At 39.6% G+C, this 21,858-nt stretch overlaps 1 protein-coding gene and 1 long non-coding RNA gene across 2 annotated transcripts in view; one reads left to right on the top strand and one right to left on the bottom strand.

Annotated features, from left to right (window-relative positions):
• The window catches only part of CERS6 (ceramide synthase 6), a 327,890-nt gene that overhangs the window by 32,049 nt on the left and 273,983 nt on the right, over positions 1 to 21,858 (bottom strand). The window lies entirely within an intron of this gene.
• LOC115520953 lies at positions 15,502 to 19,505 on the top strand. The gene is made up of 3 exons (XR_003970901.1): positions 15,502 to 15,511; positions 18,852 to 18,853; positions 19,413 to 19,505. It is a non-coding gene; the product is annotated as an uncharacterized LOC115520953 (long non-coding RNA).

The following is a 21,858-nucleotide window of genomic DNA, read 5'->3' as shown; positions in this document are numbered from 1 at the left end:
AGAGCCCGCTGTGAATACTCTGCCCCTCTCTGTCCCCTTCCCCCACTTGCTCTCTCTCTCTCTCTCTCAAAAATAAATAAACATTAAAAAAAGAATATTTTTAAATGATTTTTTATCCTCATAAATTTAGTCATCTATCTTTTTTTTTTCTTAATCTTTTAAAATTTTATTTCAGAGAGAGAGTGTGTGTGTATGCTAGTGGGGGAAAGGGGCACAGAGACAGAATTTTAAGCAGGCTCCATGCTCAGTGTTGAGCCCAAAGCGGGGCTCGATCCCAGGACTCTGGGATCATGACCTGAGGTGAAATCAAGAGTCGGATGCTCAACCGACTGAGCCACTCAGGTGCCCCTGCAATGTTGTTTTAGTGGCAAAAACATCCCACAAAAAAATGGTTAAAAATGCATACCTATATGGTGGAATGTTGTCTATACATTAAAATCACGTCTTCTGTTTAATAAAATCCTCACAATGTAATGAAAAGTGAAAAAAAAATTATTAAAATATATATATGGAGTATGATCCCTAATTTTATACACACATTATAATGGGAGATTAAAAGAAAATATTCCAAAGTATTCACATTACCTACTTTTGATTCCAGGGATTAATATAAAGCATTTTCTATATTTTACAAATGTATATATCATTCTTATAATTAGAGAAAACATTTAAAAGTTTTTTTCAAGGTGATTGTATAAGAAAATCTTTATCCTTTCAGGGCGCTTTGGTACCTCAGTTGGTTTTGGTGCAGGTCATGATCTCATGTGTGGGATCAAGCCCCACACTGCGCTCTGTGCTGACTGCTCAGAGACTGCTTGGGATTCTCTCTCTCCCTCTCTCTGTCCCTCCCCCCAGGCTCATTCTCTCTCTCTCTCTCTCTCTCTCTCTCTCTCTCTCTCTCTCACACACACACACACACACACACACACACACACACACACAATAAGTAAATTAAATATTTAGGAAAAAAAGAAAATCTTTACCGTTTCAAGCTCAAAAACACCTGTTTATGTTCCACTGTCAGAGGAGGAAGAGGCAAAGCTGAATCTTCAGTGTCAAGGCGGGACACCATTAGCAATGCCCAAAGAACCAGTGCTTCTGTGACGAAGCATATAACAAGTGCTCTACAAATACCTTTTTGTTTTAAACAAATATTTTTGGTTAGTGGATAAGCATGCATGTGATTTTTAAGTATGTATATTCCTGAGTTTGGATAATGGATAATATCGATTGAGAATGCTCAAAATCAACTTTTAACTGGAATGTTTTTCAAGGTAAAACTAATCATCCTTCATCTGTAGAATTCAGAAACCTGGTTGCCCCACCTCCTACTTTGTGCTGTGGGCTTCAAGAAGCCTGTTCTATAGGCGGGCTGTTCCCCAGTCTGGGGGCTCACTGGAATTCCCTGAACATTAGGAGTACTGCTCTGGCCATAACCAGCCTCCAGAGTCTAATTCAATGGTCTGGAGTGTGGCCTGGATGACAGACTCTTTAATAGGTTCCTGGATGACTTCAATGTGCAGGCAAGTTTGGGAACTAATTCAGTAGGGTTTTTTCTCTTTTGTTCTACCTTCTGTAGTCATTTTTTAAAAATCTATAAACAATTCTGAATAACTTTTACTGATCTATTTCTGCTGTCAATAGACTGCAGATTAAATGATTATGGGTCAGTTATGATTGTGTGGGGGTTGAATGATATTTACCAGGCTCTGGAGTGCCTGGGTAGGTCCATCAGTTAAGCATGACTCTTGGTTTCGGCTCAGGTCATGATCTCATGGTTCGTGGGCTCAAGTCCCACATCAGACTCTATGCTGACCATTTGGACCCTGCCTTGGGATTCTCCTCTCTCTGCCCCTCCTGTGTCTCTCTTTCTCAAAATAAATAAATAAACTTTAAAAAAGAAGATATTTACCAGGCTCTGCATGAAATGTTATAAATTTTATTCTCCTCCCTACTTTAATGAGGACAATAGAGTCCTGAGCTTAAGAATCCCCAATTTTTGAGGTTTCAAACTTCCCTAACTCAGAAATACTTGAGGACTTGCTTACCCTCTAAACTTATGTTTAACCCTCCAGGATTTTGTAGGAATTGTCCTTTGAAGAGAGCATGAGTTTGTACACTCATTCAGATAATAAACAAACCCTGACACAGAGGAGGGAGAAGGTCCATAGGGACAGATGAAGCCCAAAGCCAGAAAAGTTAATGTGCTTTATTCCTGCCCACTGTAATTCATATCAAAAAATGATTCCCAATTACAAAATGATGTAAGAAAATTCCTAAAGACTCTTTTCCTTTTTTTGGCATTGGGAATCAGCTAATTATTGCTGAAACAAAAGATTTTTAAAAATGTTTAGGGGCCCACACTGCTTGTGTTCTAAGCATAACCCTTCATCAGCCTGTTAGGCATTTGGCAGGGAGTGTCCCTTGGGAATATTTGTGATTCGTCACCCAGTTATGATGACTTGGATCACCGAACATCCACATTGTTAATGAGAACATGTTCACTATAGATTTTTACTTAATAAAATATTCCCCTTCGACCTTCAGTCAATATTATCAAGTTGCCCAGGATAGTATCACTAGGCTTCCTATGTTTCAAACAACACAGAGAATGGAATAAAGGGAGATTTCATGTTGATTTTGGAGAAGCCACTCTCACAAGGCTCCAGCTAGCAATGCATTGTCTCTTCACCTTCCTGGAGCTGCCCTCCCGTCAGAATGGCAAGTACAAATGTGGACACAGAGCTGCCATTTCATTACTGTACTTCTCTTGCTGGGAGGGTCAGGACTGGCGGTAATAGTGTGAGACCCTGGGCTGAACTCTGCCCTCCTCGCCTAAGATACAAACAACGGAAAATCAATCCACCTGGAAAGGTAACCAAAGTCCCCTATAAGCATCATCCTGAGGAGATGGGTGTCAAAGGCAGCAAGGAGTTGTCCTACTGCTCTGTAGCAGTGATGCTAAGAGGCTTCAGGGACACTCATACCTACTGGAATCAGTATCCTGCTTTAAACCTTCTAATAACTACCCACTGCGATTAGAATAAAATCCCAAACACCTCCCAAGGCCCACAAAAGTCCCTAATTTGGACCTTTCCTACCCCTCCAACCTCAACTCCTACCTCTCTTCCTCACGTTCATCAGGCTTCCCTCTGTTCCAGGAATAGCCCACGGCTATTCCCACCTCAGGGTGCTGACACAGTGGTGTCCTGTACCTGGCGTCTTCCTAGGACTTGTCCCGTGACGTGTGTCTCATTTTTTACATTTTCCTGTGATCTCATTGTCTCCTACTTCAAGGTATGAGCTCTAAGAGTACGATGACTGTGTACATTTCACCTGCTTTGGATCTGCCGAGGCACTTATGAACTCTATAGGACACCAGGTGCTGATAACGGGGGATACCTGATCAGTCTGCATTCCAGGAAAACTGGCAGCAGGCATGGCCCTCACTTCAGCAGCCCAGAGCATCCCTGCTGAGTACACTGATGTACAAGCACAGACAAAACCAGGCTGTTCCTCACACTCGCCTTGCAATATTTATACCCACAGGCATAACTTTTTAGTGCACTGTTGCCTTGATAATGTTTTTGGCCTGTTTACTGCTAAGACTTTAGTTTTTGCAAAGCATTAGATACGCAACACGGAAAAGAAAGAGAACATTAAGCCCCTGAAAATAAAATTATTAGAATGTTAGGCAATAAAGGGAATGAAACCTCACATTGACGCTAATACAAAGTGACTTTGGAAGCTGTTTCAAGTGAATACCATAAGATGCAGAATTGAAGCAAAGTGCAATAGCAATGAAATGCTAATGCTATGCGTTATCATTATCCACTGTGATTTGTTTTCCCCCTGCAGAGTAAGACAAATGACAGTCAAGTCAAAGCTCAATTTCTTTTCCTTAAACCTCTGACTGAAGTTGGGCCCTCAACAAAACTGTGCAACTGCCAAGAACGTGTTCATCCTTTGAAATAAATACCCTGCTGAAGTGGTGTTTTCAGATGCCGACTGTATAACGTTAGGACTTCTAGATCACTTACACACACCTGCACCAAGGAGCCAATGCTCAGAATACTCTTGCTGTGGCTCCCTGTGGCACAGTCACGTTTGTGATCTTTGGATACAGATGGGGACATCCCTTTACAGTGTGCCTGCCTGAGCTGGGGGCTGAGGTCCTGAAGTCACAATTTCTTTACTTCTATATAAACTTCGGTTTCGTTACCACTTTGCCCTCGTGAACAAATGAGCGCACGGTCAAATCATGCTTATGATTCTCCACTTTGGTCTTCCAGCCAAGTTTGTCTTGTTTTGTTCTGAAGTGCTCCTACCCATATACATAACTGCCTGCTTGGTACCTCCTCTTGGATGATTACGAGGCACTTCCAAACCTGATTCATATTTTCCCCCTCAAACCTATTCCCATCATAAATGACACCACTACCACCACTATGTCTATTATTAGCTGTCACATCTCCAGAGATACTAAATTGTTTTCGTCTCCAAACCTTGCATATGAGGTTAGATAGTGAGCAGGTTACTCAGCCAGTCACAGAGTGACAGAGCCAGGATTTCAACACACGCAGGGTTTATGCAGAGCCCATTCTGCTAACCACCATCTCCTTATTGCAGTTAATGGCTTTGGCCCTCCTTGGGTTGCCTAAGTCAAACCTGTGGTATCACCTTTTTGTTATCATGCTTCCATTCCTTTACCCATCCCTCAAAAACGAATGTGCCTACATGCTCGCTCGCTCTCCTAAATTCCACTGGGATTCATCTGCTTCTGTCTACCACTGCTGCTGCTCCTCTGTGTGAAACCACCAACAGCACCTGCATAGGCAGTTGCTGTAACAAGCTTCTAACTAGTTCCCCATTCAGACCTTGTTGCAAGATGACCACAAGCAAAAAGACCATGTGAGCGATGAAATCATGTGGCAGTATCTGGTCGGGAGGTGGTCATCTGGGTAATCCAGGATATTTATACTTAAAAAAACGGAGACTATTACTGTGAACAATTCTGAAACACTTTCTCGATTCCCAAGTAAGTGCATGAGACCCCACTGGCCAAGCTGACCCAGACTCATTCCTCAGATGGCAGTTTCAAATTTATTTCTCGGGGACTCAATCTGTGACCCTCAGAATAGGTTAGATCCCCACGGCAGCCCATATGTCTTCATAATACCAATGTAACTGTGTGATTGGTATTTCCCAGATTGAAAGCTTGATAAGGGCAAGGACTAAAATAGCTGCCTTTTCATTACTGCTCTCAATTGCCTAGCAGAGTATTTGGCACATAGTAAGTTCGCAAATATTTGTAGGATAAAGTTTTTCCATAATTAGAATGGCTTTAATATTTCCTAATTCTGAAGGTAATAGGTATCATGTAGAAATTTCAAGCTACCTAGGAAACGTTAAGAAAGTAAAAGTCAATTCCTTTCCATTTTTTCTTCAAACTGTGCTTGACCAATATTTACTTTTACCTGTTGTGAACCAACTTTGCATGGTTTAAACAATGTGTATGTGATTGAAAGTCCACGGGGTTTTTCCCTCATAAGGCACCAAGTTTGCATAAATCCTGGAAAGGGACCACAAGGCTAATCTTTCCCTCATTCTTTTTTTTTTTTCCTCAAATTGAACTTTTCAGAACCAGATCCTAACTGGACCTCCCACATTCCTGCCCATTTCTTCCTGTCTTGCAAGAAAGTGGAGTCGGTGGCATTTTACACTATGAAACTAAGGATTCAACTATCCATGCTTAGAAAAATTAAAATTAAATAACAGCATAAAAAAGTGAGAGCAAAAGAAAAAAATAACTTACACAATCTAGGAGAATTCATCTGCCACTTTCTCTGCCTCTAACCTGCTTGAGTTAGAGGACATGAACCTTCTGGACCCGTGGATATTTTCAGTTCTTACTTTACTTGCCTTTCATAAGTGAGCTCATCTTGTTGCATGCATGTAAACTTAGGAGAATATACTCCACTTTTACCATATGACCGAACCTTGGAACCTATTTCTGCGTAACATTCTATTCCATTTCATACTGTGCTCTTTGGTCTGTTTTGCTTCCCTCTCTGCTTTTGAGCAAAAGGAAAGAGGCCTGTCCTTCCACCCATTTATTCCTTGAGGCCCAGCTTCAAACAGCACTTCCGCAGTAAAACCATCCTTGCATCCTTGATCAGAATGAATCAAAACTTTTATTGAGCCCCCACAGCACAACTCTGTACCTTTGTTGACTATTTCTGGCTGTTCACTGTAGGTTTCAGCTAGTTGTCCAATATCAGAACTGAGTGCATGCTCTTGTGCAGGGGTATCATATGCATTCCACGATTTTTTAAAAGTGTTTATTTTTTTAATGTTTATTTTTGAGAGAGACAGGGTGCAAGTGGGGGAGGGTCAGAGAGAGGGAGACCCGGAATCTGAAGTAGGCTCCAGGCTCTGAGCTGTCAGCACAGAGCTCGATGCGAGGCTTGAACTCACAAGCTGTGAGATCATGACCTGAGCTGAAGTCGGAAGCTTAACCAACTGAGCCACCCAGGTGCCCCTTAATATTTATTTTGAGAGAGAAAAAGCAGGCAGCAAGGGGCAGGGTGGGGGGCTGGGAGTTACAGAATCCCAAGCAGGCTCCACGTTGTCAGCACAGAGCCCAAAGAGGGCCTCGTTCTCATGAACCATGAGTTTATGACCTGAACCGAAATCAAGAGTTGGACACTCAAGGGGCGCCTGGGTGGCGCAGTCGGTTAAGCGTCCGACTTCAGCCAGGTCACGATCTCGCGGTCCGGGAGTTCGAGCCCCGCGTCGGGCTCTGGGCTGATGGCTCAGAGCCTGGAGCCTGTTTCCGATTCTGTGTCTCCCTCTCTCTCTTCCCCTCCCCCGTTCATGCTCTGTCTCTCTGTCCCAAAAATAAATAAACGTTGAAAAAAAAAAAAAAAAAAAAAAAAAGAGTTGGACACTCAACAGACTGAGCCACCTAGGCGCACCTAATGTCCATTTTTTATAATCCTTGGGGTGAGCCCTGAGCCTAGGTAAGTTTTTGGTAATTTATGCTTATGAAACTTTTTTGATAACCTGTTAAAACATCTGAGATGCAAATTCTAAGTTAAAATGTTCTTTTCTATGGTTACTTCAGAGTCTGTCCCTCAGTGGACTGTTTGTTTAATTTAATATATTCAAGTTCTATTCTGGGGAATGATAGTTAACATTGAGCTATAGTTTAAAACTTGCTGTACTTCTAAACTTCCACAGTCTTAGCGGAGCACACCTGTCAGGGTGTTAAAATATCGATTGCATAACAAAGGACAATTTAGATGCATCACCAGGAACAAAAAGTAGCTATTTTCTGTTTGGTTCCTGATAAATTGCCACTGTTTATTGTTTAATAATCACCACCATCTGCCATTTAAATTTTTCACACCATCTGTCAATGTCGTATCTCAGAGCAAAGCTGATTCACGCCTCTTCCGGTTGGTCAGATGTAATGAGCCCTGTGCAAAAGACTTATCAGGAAGCAACACTGACTTCCATACTTGACTTCCTTTGTCACATAGGGAATCCTATCTTAAGTCAAACAATTCATAATCTGAGTCTCTCATCCTGTATATAAAACAGTACTAAATTTCATATTTTGGTTTTTAATTTTTATTATTGAAAGCTTCATATATATACATAAGGTAAAATACAATAGTATAAAGATCCTGCCACCTATACACGCTCATCACCAGCTACACCAATGATCAACTCATGGTCAATGTGTTTTCACCTATATCTGTGCCCCTCCCTCCCCACCTCTGCCTAGCCTGGCTTATTTTGAAACTAATCTCAGACATCATATCATTTAATCTATAATTATTTCAAACTTCTTTTAAAAACGTAACCATGATGCCATTATTACACCTAAAGACATGAACGATAATTCACATTCACCTATTGAGTCTATTTTGCTCCTGCTACAAAATTGGATCTTATTGAACATTTTCCTATAAACAGCTCAAAAGCCCTGCCATACACATGCTGATAAACTATTACAATCTACTTTTAGGGAAAAAAAAACCCAGCTTGTTCCCTGAATGTTGCTGAATACTGAATCTGGTTTTTGGAAAGAGGTTGCACATATTTTTTTTTCACATATAAGGTAAAGAACAAAGTTATTGGCACCCACACTGCCATATCAAGTCTAACAGCCACTCTTCTTTTTCAACCTTGCCTAGGGTTATAGACACAGATAATTTCATGTTGGATTTCAACCGCACATCCAAACAATTGGCTTTAGACACTGCAACCATTCATTTTATAATCTCACATCTCCCCTAATGAATTTCCTATGAATACTGGTATTAAAGAATTTGAAAGCGGTAGGGCTTTTTCAAAAATCAAATGCCATATTTTTCTAAGGGTTGCTGCAGAATTTTTTTCCTTATACAGCAGAGGAAAAAGGACATTTATGAGATGAAGTGTCTTTCTATGAGCTCAATATTGAATTTTCCATTGTTGGTGCTCAGTCTCTCCTGGGAGGCTCTTAATTGAATCAGTCTTGAAAGGTTTTCATTGTGTTTTTCCTCGGGCCCTCTTATGGATTACAGATGCATTCATAGTGAGTACAGCTCTAATGGAAGATGCTGTCACCCCATTACTCAGTGTAGTCTCTGTCACAATTGCTCATGCCTCTTAAGAGGCTGGCATGCTATCCAGTCAAGAAGAGGTCAAGGTAGACAGACACAGGAAGCAATAGCTCTTCACAGGGAATAGGAAAGTAGTGGTGGAGAGATAGCAGTGGTGCAGCCACCAATAATCCCCTTAGCACAAATTCTAGATTAATTCAGCCAAGCATACATCAGACCCATACATTTACCAACAAGAACTAGAGGCAAGGTAGCATAAAAGAATGATGGTTTCTGAGAGCAAGGCAAGGCAGGAGTAAAGGAACTCATGGGAAGGGTCAGGCCCATCAGAATTGTCTTTATACATGCATTATCTCAATATGACAACCTGGAAGGAAAATGCTAGCTAACAGGAGAGATTTCTCATCTCTAACAGACTAAATGCTGCAGCTGAATTACTTATAATTTTCCCTGTTCTGTTTCAAACAGACTTTTTCTTGACTTAAGCCTTCCTCCTCGGCCTCAGTCCTCCTCTAAAGCCTACTGATAATGTCTTCATTTACGTATGAGCTCCCCTTTTTTAAGTAAGCCAGAAACAGTGCTATGTAGTACTTTAAACCTTTCAAGGCCCTTTTACGTGCATTCTCATTTGATGCCAAAACTCCTAGCCAAGAGAAGCTTTGTTTTGCTCACTTACAGTGCAGGGAGCAAAAGTAGGGAGAAGAGTGGTGATTTGATAAGCTCACTAAGTAAAACTCAAAATGAAAACTTGGACAGGATTCTTAATTCCTAGTCCAATATTATTTCCACCTTATCTCATTTAAGATGCTTTTTTAAAAAACAGCCTCCAGACTTTTTGAGAAAGAGCTTTCCAAGATCCTTGGCCATTGTGAGTTCAATGACACATTGTATGCACATGTACGAAAATATGTTCATATACATTGCTGTGTCATTATTCTCTCATTCTGTTGAGAGTAATAGTTTTAGTAATTAAAAAGAACAATAATTAAAATGATACACATGTACCTTAAAGGTATGTGTGTGTTCATGTGTGTGTATGTGTATATGTATGTATATATGTGTATACTATATGTATATAATATATATATGTTCATTCACCAATTATTTTGATGTAGGGCCAAGAGTTTTCCTTTTGAATATGAGTTCACCTTTCTTGCATTCACTGTTCTTAAAATGCAAAGCCTACAATTTCCACTTTGGGCTTCTTAAAATGGAAAACTTAAAGCCAACATGGAAGCAATCAGGGTGCAGAACCTTCTGGATTGTTACGACCTGCCTCCCAGTCCTTTACAGTGGTCTCATCTACACTTAATTCAACAGCAATCTTTAGATAGTTGTTTCTTACTTTTTACAATGCATTTAACTAATTTTTATAGTTTTAGAAGAAGCCAATTTGCTTTTACACTTACAGTTAATATTTTATTATACTGAATAATAAAATCACGCATAGAGCTAGCACATGGAGACCTGTGGAAAACCGTGTGACTCTTGGGAAGCGTGTGAGTCTTCCACTGGAAGAAGTTCTCAGGCACTTGCTGGAGCAGTGGGTGTATTGAGAGCTGTCTGGATTTCATGAGGATGCTTCAGTGGGGAAAAGAGTGTTCACTTAGGGAGGAAGGGCAGGTAAGTAAGAAATGGCTGAGTGTTTGTTCTATCTTTTCCTGGGAAGCAGTGCAATTTGGTAGAAAGAAAATTTAGTAAGAAGACTGTCAGAGCTCTGGCCTGGACTCTGAAAGACTTTGAGCAGTTTAACTTTGTCTGGGTCTCAGTTTTCCCATTAGAAAATGAAGAAAATGGACTTAGGTAGTTGTTTCCTAGAGGGCTGGGAATGAAAAGGGTTCTTGAGTGGGCTGGGCCTGATGGGAAATGAAGCCTTGAGTGACTGGCAATGTCTGCTATGGGTAGTCAAGGGGAAGTGACAGAACACACACACATCTTCCTGGAGCTGGACAGTCATGATCCCTGTGTAACAAAAAGGGGCACAGTCTTGGGGTTTGCATTTGTACTCTTGTGACCTTTAGCAAGTTAGTTTCTTCTATGAGCCTCAGGAAAGCGGGAACCTCCTTGGAGATCTAATTGAGATATTTTCTGTTTCTATATGCTATCCCTTCACCGCAGCCCCACCATGTGCTCCTATTAAAGAAAATAAGCAAGAAGTAATAATAGCATGTGGTTCAGGCACAAATCATAGTTCGTCAATGGCCAAAGTTTAGGAAACTTCTAACTACCTAAAAGCATGAAATTCTATAGCTAAACTGAACTTTGCTTTTCCTCAGATCTAGAAAGAAAAATTCTCAAGTTTAAGTTTTCTGTAAACTTTTGGCATTTACTAAAATTAAAATTAAAGAGATATACAAGAAAACTTAACCATGCTTACAGACAGTTTGTTTTTACCCTAGGCATGTGTAGTGGAGGTTATAATTTTCTGTAGTCTATATATTATAAAGCAATTTTCTGCTAGAAAAATCATTCACAATTAGAATGACAGCATTTTAGAGATGATAAAATCTCATGGTATTCTCTAAAACATCATTGTTTCTAGGTCTTCACTCTCTAAACAATTTTGAGAACCACTGACTTAAAACAGTGATTCTCAACTGGAGCTTATTTTACCCCCAGAAGATATTTGGCAATGTCTAGAGACATTTTTTGTTGTCATAACTCTGTGTGTGTGTGTGTGTGTGTGTGTGTTACCAGCATCTACTGGATAGAGGCCAAGGATGCTGCTAAACACCCCATAATGAGCCGGATAATCTTCCACAATAAAGAATTACCTGGCCCAAATGTTAGTAATGTTAGAGTTAAGAAACCCTGTTTTAGAGCTATGTTTGTGAATGACTTATGAATACCCTAACACCCACAAATGAATGTCTAAAACAGTTTAGAAATGAAAGTTTTTAAATACCTACTTCTAGATTTATTTTCAGAAAGCAATAGGGGGAAAAAAGATCTCACAGAATTTTCACATATATCCACCTCTCCATTTTTAAAACTTCTCCTCCATTGAGTTTTTGAGAATAAGTGGGTTAGAAAAGTACCTAAATCATCCTGGTATAATGCCTACCTTCAGTTTATAGGTCAGGTCAAGACATCAGCTTTGGTGTTCCAAGTATTTTTCCACTTTTCATGGCCAACAGCCTCCATACTTATGAAAAAAGCTTCTCATCGATTGTGCTGGCATCCATGTTGTGGGGGGCATGTCTGCAACCCTACCCTGGCACCATCTCAGGCATCTTACAGAGGGTGAACACATTTTTACCATGCTTTACAATATACTGGGTGATGGTAAGCTATCACCAGGCAGTCAATTTATTTAGCCTCCTATACCTCCTTTCCTTTCCTTCTGAGCTCTGTCAGCCTAGAAAACAGTATTTCTTAAGTGCTGTTGGTGACAAGGTCTCAACTAGTCTTTCACACTCTGTGCCAGGAAACCATTTTGGTCCAAGGATCACAATCTTAGAGGCCTGAATCACTCTGATTATAAATGTGTTCACCTTTCATCTAAATAGAAGAAACAGATTATCCCCTCTTGCTAAGGAGCAAGACTGTTTTTGTGTAAACTTTTAGGAAGCAGAAATAACTAAGGTGGGTATAGTAATTTATAGGCTGAAATCTACCACACCTTCAATTTAGCTATTTACTGATTTTACATACTTTTTGTCGTGGGACACAAATTTGTTAAAAGCATTAGATAATGTTAAGTTGCATTAACATTAATAGCTATGAATGAGCCAGGCACAGAGCTTAAAGTCTTGTTTGACTGAATAATCAAAGTGTTGCACTGTTCAAATGAGGAGGGGTAAAGACACAAGGATCAGTTTTGCTAACCCAAAGAACACATATTCAGTAAAGAACTGGTAAGTTTGAGAACAATGAATGTGCTTAAATGCTTTGATCTGTGGTTGGCTGACTTAATTTTTATATCATAAGGCCTAATTTTTTTTAAAGATTTTTCCACTTTATACTTAAGGAACTAAAATTCTACAGCATCATTTGCCAGATACTGATTATGTATAAGTGGGAGATATTTTTTTTTATCAACAATAAATGTCTTACACTGTGAAAATAGCAGCTTGACTCCCATATTCATTTAACAGCAGGAGGCATAAAATGGATTGGCCCTTTTGAATTATTCCAGAAATGTGCTCCAAATGCATATAGATAGATCACTAAATATAAAGCTAATTGCTTCTTTGTTTTGTTTTGTCCTACTGCTAAGCAACTTTTTAAACCAAACTGTTTGATAAAGGACGAGTTCTTTATCATCACTGTTCCTCAGAATAAAATTAATTTTATAAGAAAGCAAAGCAATGTGTGTTCCCAAAATACAATCTGATGAACCCTGCTGACTACTGAAGTTTATAAACGATAGACTGCCAAACGATGCCATTTTCATGTGTGTGGGTCTTTTGTGCCTCAAGGAGTTGTTCATTTGAATGGTTTGGTATTTACAGTGGCATAAGTTAAACCAAGGAGGTGTGCCATTCAGATCTCCCTTCAAGAAAGAACCTCTGGGGCACCTGGGTGGCTCAGTCAGTTTTAAGTGTCTGACTTTGACTCAGGTCATGATCTCACAGTCCGTGAGTTCAAGACCCACACCAGGGCTCTGCTGTAACAGCTCAGAGCCTGGAGCCAGCTTCAGATTCTGTGTCTCCCTCTCTTTCTCTGCCCCTACCCCGCGGGCATTCTGTCTCTGTGTCTCTTTCAAAAAATAAACATTTAAAACAAAAGAAAGAACTTCTATCAGCCATGAAGCATGTAGTTAGCTGGCTCCAGCAGCAGCACCTTCAGAATCTGCCACAATGTTTGAGCTGAGGCCTGGGTGGCTCTCCAGCAATGACTGAACATGCAGGGGGGTACTGATCTGTCTATTTCTTCCCGACCCAGGACTCCTCTCTCAGGTACTCATTGCTCTGGAGCTCTCTGTTGGGCTGGCCAAAGCTGTCAGATCTACATCGCTGTTTCAAGTTCTGTCTGTACCATTCCTGCTTCCTTCTCTTTATCTTTGACAGGCATAACCACCTAATAAACTTCTGCACTCCTAACTCCATCTCAGTATCTGCTTCTCAGGGGACCCAATTGACACGCATCATTTAGATGGTACCACCAAAACGGGAAGAGGGAAAACTTCAAATTCTGTCCTTCAAGCCAATGGCCAGTGAGCTATGAACACTTCTTGGAAAACGTGACCATAAATACCCACAGTTTGTATATTGTTTTGTGATTGCCCAAACTGGTATATATGCTCTGAATGGGCGGTAGCAAAATCCCTCTGGCATCTGAAACCAGTAACCATAACCACCTCGTGGAACCCTTAGAATTAATAAAGTACATGGCTAGCAAGAAACCCAAAAGAGGATTAGTTTTATTATCTGTCAGGCAATACAGAAATTGGCTAGAAAAAGACTTCTATCTGAACAGCAAGATGGGCTGCCTTGAAAGATATTAACTGCCACTTCCCCCATGAGATTTGGGGGGATTAAGCTGATTAAAGGAAAAGCTCTCTCATATGAATGTGAATCAATGTAAATTCACTAGTTTGAACCAATTGGTTATTTTCAAATTGTTTCTCAGTTGTTCTGCCTCCAGTCAGGAAAGCATGCATCTCTTGTATCTGGTTAAAACACTCTATGTTAAAGTACTTCCCCACTGTAAGCACTTCTCTGTCTGCTGAGCAAAGAATAGAATCTATCAAACCCTTCCCAATAGGAGGAAGAGGGAAGGACCCCTGTTTCCTTCTGTGATAAACAATGTGAAAACACAAGGTAAACTCTGAAAGGAAAACAAAAATTAACACCATGGGGGCACTTGGGTGGCTCAGTTGGTTAAACATCTTACTCTTGATCTTGGCTTAGGTCATGATCTCATGATTCATGAGTTTGAGCCCCGTGTTGGGCTCTGCACTGATAAGTGTAGAGCCTGCTTGGGATTCTCTCTCCCTCTTTGCCCCTCTCCTGCTTGTGTGCACATGTGTGCAGTCTCTCTCTCTCTCTCAAAATAAATAAATAAACTTAAAAAAATTAACTCCATGAAGAAAACATAAATCCTCCAAATCCTTGGGTTCTTTCCTTTTACTTGGTCCATACTGAACCAAGAATCTCCACCAGTTGAATCTCATGGCCAATCATGTCAGCTTGAGTCCCTGACCTAACACACAGGCTCCCTTTACTCCTTGGCTGGAGGCTGGCCATTGATGCTGTTAATAATCCCACCTGCTCAACCCCGACTCCTTTGCTTGATTTGTTCTAGTCCAAGGTTATAAAGACAGGATTTAGAAAGTCAGAGAAAAACATACCTAATTTTACATTCTGAGTACAGGAGGTCCTCCTATTCAAAGGCACATTGCCACCAAGAAAGGGCCATTTAAAGTGAATCCAACAAACAAGTAACAAAACTAAAAGGTAACCTTCAGAATGGGAGAAGATTTTTGCAAATGACATAAAAGAGAAAGGGTTAGTATCCAAAGTCTGTAAAGAACTCATCAAACTCAACATCCAAAAAACAAATAATCCACTGACGAAATGGGCAGAAGACATGAATAGACATTTTTCCAAAGAAGATACCCACATGGCTGACAGACACATGAAAAGATGCTCAACATCACCATCATCAGGGAAATGCAAATCAAAACCACAATGAGCTACCACCTCACACCTGTCAGAATGGCTAAAATTAACAACACAGGAAACAACAAGTGTTGGCAAAGATGTGGAGAAAAATGAACCCTTTTACACTGTTGGTGAAATGCAAATTGGTGCAGCCACTCTGGAAAATGGATGCTCCTCAAAAAGTTAAAAATAGAACTACCCTATGATCCAGCAATTGCACTATGAGGTATTTACCCAAAGGATACAAAAATGCTTATTTGAAGGGTCATGTGCACCTGTTATAGCAGCGTCATCAATAATAGCCAAAAGTATGGAAAGAGCCCAACTGTCCCAACGACTGATGAATGGATAAAGAAGTGGTGAGATGCACACACACACACACACACACACACACACACACACAATGGAATGTTACTCAGCCATTGAGTAAAAAAGAATGAAAATCTTGCCATTTGCAATGATGTGGATGGAGCTAGCGTATTGTGCTGAGCGAAATAAGTCAGTCAGGGAAAGACAAATAGCACATGATTTCACTCACATGTGGAATTCAAGAAATAAAACAGATGAATATATAGAGAAAAAAAAAAGACAGGCAAACCATAAAACAGACTCTTAACTAAAGAGAACAAACTGAGGGGAGGTAGGTGGGAGGATGGGTTAAATGGGTGATGGGTATTAAAAAGGGCCCTTATGATGAGAACTGGGTGTTATATGCAAGTGATGTGTCACAAAAATCTACTACTGAGTCTAATATTACACTACATGTTAACTAACTGGAATTTAAATTAAAAACTTTTGAAAAATGAAAAACAAGATAAAAATCAAGTGAATCCACTTAAAATGGAATGCAAATTTCATAGAAAATGGGTTAATCAAGACTTTACTTTGAGAAATGAAATAAAATTCATGAAAATGAATCTATTTTATTTTCCATTTAATCAAATTTAGGTTATAACTGCAACTATGTTCTAATTCTTAGAACAAACTTTAAACGAATGTAGTGTTGATTGGGGGAGGGTTGTATAATTTTCTTCAAAACTGAGTGGTAGTATATGACCATTTTACAGAAAACGAACAATTATTTGAGGGCGTCAGCATTTTCCCAAGGGTCCCTCACATTCCTTTGAAATTCCTATATTTCCTTTTTGACGTACTTATTATGTGACCATCCTTGCTGATTTCCCATTTTCCAATTGTTAAATGGCCTGCCAACTCCTCCTCTGGCAATGGTTTTGGTATGTCTTGAGCAGTGCTCCAATATCACTTTCACTGACTTCCCGAAATCTTGCATATTGTATATCATATGTACAATTTCAGTTGGCAACTGACTTGCACTGCTTTGGTACTCTTCTTTCATTGCATTAGTTTGGTGAGGAAGGCACTAATGGCACGAGACAGCAATATCTGAGAAGGCACTAATCTTTTAACTGGTTAACTCATTACTAAATGGTTTCTTGTCATGATAAACTTTTCTTCCTTTTAAAACCTCCAAACTGCTAAAAGCCAGTTAATAAAATTGGTCCTTGAAGCTGCTATACATTCTTTCAGACCTAGGTCTTAAATTGGAAAATCTTTATTAATAAGTAATCTGAGGCCTAGGGATACTGACAGAGTCATCCCAAGGTCAGTGACAAAGCCAAGGCTAAAGCCAAGGTAAGCCTAGTTCACAGCTTTAATTCTTCAGACCACACTGCCTTATTATTGGTCCCTCATATAAAATCAATTAAAGCAGAGAACATTAGGATAGAAAATAGAAGATGTATCTCTATTCTTGCCCATGATGAAAACTTACTGTGGCCCTGGGCAAGTCACTTAATTTTTCTGGTTTTCAGTTTTCTTTGAAGTCTTATATAATAGAGGATAATTATGGATACTGGTTTGGAGTCCCAAGGACATCAGGAGAATTTTGCTACTACCCATTCAGAAAAAGAGATACACCAATTTGTGCAGTCACCACACAATACATGAACTGGATCACTGGTATTAAATGATCCAGGTCCCCAGGAAGTGACTACAGTTCACTGACCATTGCTCAAAGGGCATGAGGTCCTGTTATTGCTCTGTTCTCATTCCCTGAGATCTCTGACCCAAATCCCAATGAAATTCTCACAGCCTGTCAAGTATGGCCGTGCTTTTCTTGTTAAGAAACTCTATCAGATATATGTCTCTGTCACGTGCACACATCCCTCCATCCCAGTCTTGCATTCTTTCTTTTCTCTGTGCCTCATATTTTAGAAGGATAAATTTCCCACTTTGAGAAGGCTGTCCTTTCAACTGGCTGCTAATCCCGGGGCCCTGCTTGCTCAGTTCTCTCCTGTTCCCATCATCAGTATCCTCAGTCTCTTCCTTTACCACTGACTCAGGGAGTCACAGTACCAGAGAAGTCACCTAACTAGAACCAACACTGGATACCTGCCTCCCCTCCTCTGGCTCTCTGAAAAGCTCTCTTCTTTAATTCATGAGTACCTCACTAACACCTACAAGTACTCTCCCTCTGGCTCTAAAAGGAAGCACAGATGTCCAGTATTCTATAAAAATCTTCACGTGATACCATATTCAATCTAGTGATGATCTTCATTCTTTCTATACTCTGCACACTTTTTAAATCAATCGCCTGTGTCTATCAGCTCTTCTTGCCCACTACCCACTTGTTACCTCCCACCCCCTCAGAATTTCTTGCAGGGATCACTCTGAAAATTTCTCACTGGAAGGTGACCAACTCCCTTATAACTGTGAAATCACAGAATCAAGGAATTTTAAAATATTAATAAGAAGAAACTTTAGAGCTAGAAGCTATCACTGATAGTTATTCCAATTCTCTCATTTCACAGTTGAAGAACACATACACAATTCACGGGACTATATTCTCATTTGCCTTCATCTCCCTTGCAGTATTTGATATTGTGAATTCCTTTTTTCTGAACAGCATAGGTTAAGATATAGGAAATACTGTCAATCTGATTTTTTTTCTGATTGGTTCAAAATAAAGCCTGAGACACTTTCCTGAAGATAAACTACATTAGGCATAAAACAAGATGACTATCACATGTGTTTATTTCAATTCAGATTCTTGGGCGAGACTCCTATCACTATGTTTCAATTGACTCTCAAGCTGTTTTCAGAATCAGCAGAGGCTTCACTTATTGCTGGAAGAATTCAGTATAAATGTGCTCTGTCTTTCTTCTGTGCTGGAGTTCTGTTGCTTATACCTTAGAACAAATAACTTCCTGTATCACTCTGCTACTACCAGATATTCATTTGGTTATATGCTGACTCTAGTCATTAATACACCTAACCATCAAACATTCTTTTCCCTTCTCTGAAAGGAAAGTGCCTCATATTTACCGCCAAGAAGTTCTCAGATGTGGAAACAAGAGGAGGTAGTCATCTCTGCCCACCAGAACAGGGACAGGGTGTTAATCTGAAGAAGGAAAACTAACCTCCCTTCCCACTCTGCTTAAAAAAAACAAAACAAAACAAAACAAAACAAAACAAACAAAACAAAACAAACCAGCTTGGATCCATTCTCAAGTGGTTTGGAAATCTATTGCCTATTTTCAAGATGCTCCAGATACTGGCCCAGGGAAATATATCCTGACCATGGTGAGAAGTGACATGCCCATTTTAGACGTGTTTGTAGCACCAAGACTCTCCAAAAGTGTCAGCAAAATACAGGGTTTTAAATTTTTTTAATTAAAAAAGTTTTTTTTAGTATTTATTTATTTTGAGAGAGAGAGAGGCAAATAGAGAGAGTCCCAAGCAGGCTCTGAGCTGTCAACACAGAGCCCGATACGGGGCCTGATCTCATGAACTGTGAGATCATGACCTGAGCTGAAATCAAGAGTTGGTTGCTTAACCGACCACCCAGGCACCCTAGCAAAATATAGTTCTAGTGAAGCTGTTAGCGTTTCATGTAAAAGCAGTGGAATTGCCTTATCTGAAATCTCAAAGCCATTAGGGCTAATTTATGAAGAAAATGTATCATTCAATCTTATTCCTTTTGCAGCAGGCAGCAATCAATAGTCTCACCACTTCTAATTACTAAAAAGAGAAGCCCCGTGAACTCATGGAAGCAGCTGTTGTGATATTTATTTGATGTTGATAAGAGTAAGCAAAGGTCTCATTATAAGATATATATCCAAATAAAAACTACAAATCCCTATAAATATATATTTACTTGAGATATAAGTACCTATAAACAATAGTGAAAGTATAGAAAGAGACCAAATGTCCATCAGTGGATGAATGGATAAAGAAGATGTGGTATATATATACAATGGAGTATTACTCGCCAATCATAAAGAATGAAATCTTGCTATTTGCAACTACGTGGATGGAACTACAGGGTATTATGCTAAGTGAAATTAGTCAGAGAAAGATGAATATCATATGACTTCACTCATGTGAGGACTTTAAGACACAGATGAACACAAAGGAAGGGAAGCAAAAATAATATAAAAACAGGGAGGGGACAAAACAGAAGAGACTCTTAAATATGGAGAACAAACAGAGGGTTACTAGAGGGGCTGTGGGAGGGGGCACAGGCTAAATGGGTAAGGGGCGTTAAGGAACCTACTCCTGAAATCATTGTTGCACTATAGCTAACCAACTTGGATGTAAATTTAAAAAATAAATAAATTAAAAAGCCTTCTCATTAGCAAAAAAAATAATAATAATAAGATACAAGTACTGGGGTGCCTGGGTGGCTCAGTTGGTTAAGTGTCTGACTTCAGCTCAGGTCATGATCTTATGGTCTGTGAGTTCAAGCCCCATGTCAGGCTCTGTGCTGACAGCTCAGATCCTAAAGCCTCCTTCAGATTCTGTGTCTCCCTCTTTCTCTGCCCCTCCCCTGCTCATGTTCTGCCTCTCTCTCTCAAAAATAAACAAACATTAAAAAAAAATACAAGTACCTATAAATGTTTATCTATGATAAATATATATTTATGGATATAAGTAGTTTTTAGATATATGTAAGATATATTTACATATGATGGAGCACCCACTTTATTTCACCTCTTTTTTGTGTGAGAAAAAGTAGGCCAGAAGATAAAAATAAGCAATGATCCTAGTTGTTCATGCAGTTATTTTCAGAAAAAGGCAAAATTCATCATCTTCCCCAAACCTTTGAAGGAATGGCAGAAATCAAGTTAAAAGAAAGAGAATAGTCACAAGTCAGTATGTCCAGTTTGGGCCACCCAAAGTCCAGTCTCCTACATGCTATGCCTGAAATAGAGCTCATCCCAAACACTAGCTGTGGGGGACAGCATGCTAGGCTGGGGAAATTATGGTAGGGGAATTAGTGAGGATATGTGGGCTCAAGAGAAGAGGATATTTATAAAAGCATTAGTCTGGCATTCAGAATATTTCTCCCTGATTTGTGAAGAAAATAGAGTGAGACTCTATTATATTGAAATTAGTACACAAGTAAACAAACTATCTCCCTGGGGTGAACACCTTTATGAAAGTGAATTCCAAGTTAAGACCCAGAAAAGTCAGCAAACTTAGAGCATATCAGGAGACATGCACGGCACTAGGCATGTAAAAGGAGAATAAGATATGGTCGCAGCCCTGACGAGGCTCACTCTTGAGTGAAGGGGGACACGAGAATGAATGATTATCAAACAATAATAGCATTAGAACAGTGCTTCAAGAAAATGTCATGTGATTGCTACGAGAGTAGGGGACTCGACCATCTAATTACACGTTTGAGGATGAGGGGGACATAATTTGAAATAAATGCAATCATATGGCTAAGGAAGAGAAAAGGGGGTCAAGCTCCATGAATAATTCATGACTGAGAGAGACGTTTAAGCTCTGTATCTTCTGTACTTTGTTGCTGCAGCTTTAACCTATTTTGTGAAGCACCTGACTTATTTCTGGAAGATACAGACTTACTGTATAAGGGAAGGGTTTTGACCCTTTTAAATAAAGGGCTGACTTTGCAAACTGGGGAAGAGAGGTGATTTAAGAGACCTGTACACAAAGAAAGATTCCTTCAGTGTTTCATGCTGGCTCCTGAAGTGACTGAATGGGATATGTTCACATGGTACTTTAATGTCAACTTTAAGTATTCGTTGCTTTACCAAGGTGTTTGTCTGTCAGTAGTAGACAGGAGATGAAAACACCCTTATAGGTCCACCAGATTAGAACAAGAACAATCTATTCTTGATGAATAGAAATATTCTAGTTAATAATAACCAGAAAACTCTGTTTTGTTCACTGATTATCAAAACAACATAAGAAAAAGTCACTGAAAAATGTATTACTGTTATTTGATGGTTTATAACCTTGTACTGCCTGAAGTTAATATCCATACCATCAACTATGATTGCAGAGCACAGTAGGCGAGAAAATAGGAGATGAAGTTGGAACACAGGTGAACCAGAGCCTTGCCTGGAGCCTATTTTGAGAAATAATCCCCAATACTTCCTGATTTGATTAGCACACACTACCATGCAGTAAACAGACTATTATATTTCATTAAATACATTTTACTGTGTTTACATTTCAATTAAAAAGCAATCTAAAATGTTAAGTGATTAAAATACGACTTCTTCATTTCTCAGAATTTTAGAACTTTTGGAATGGTTTCAACCAAGCCATTCTTATGTGTCACTAAAAAATGGAAGGTATTC

Source organism: Lynx canadensis, chromosome C1 (assembly GCF_007474595.2).
Source record: "Lynx canadensis isolate LIC74 chromosome C1, mLynCan4.pri.v2, whole genome shotgun sequence".
Taxonomy (NCBI): Eukaryota; Metazoa; Chordata; class Mammalia; order Carnivora; family Felidae; genus Lynx; species Lynx canadensis.
The sequence above is the reverse complement of the archived record's forward strand: the minus strand, read 5'-3'. Positions and strand labels throughout refer to the sequence as shown.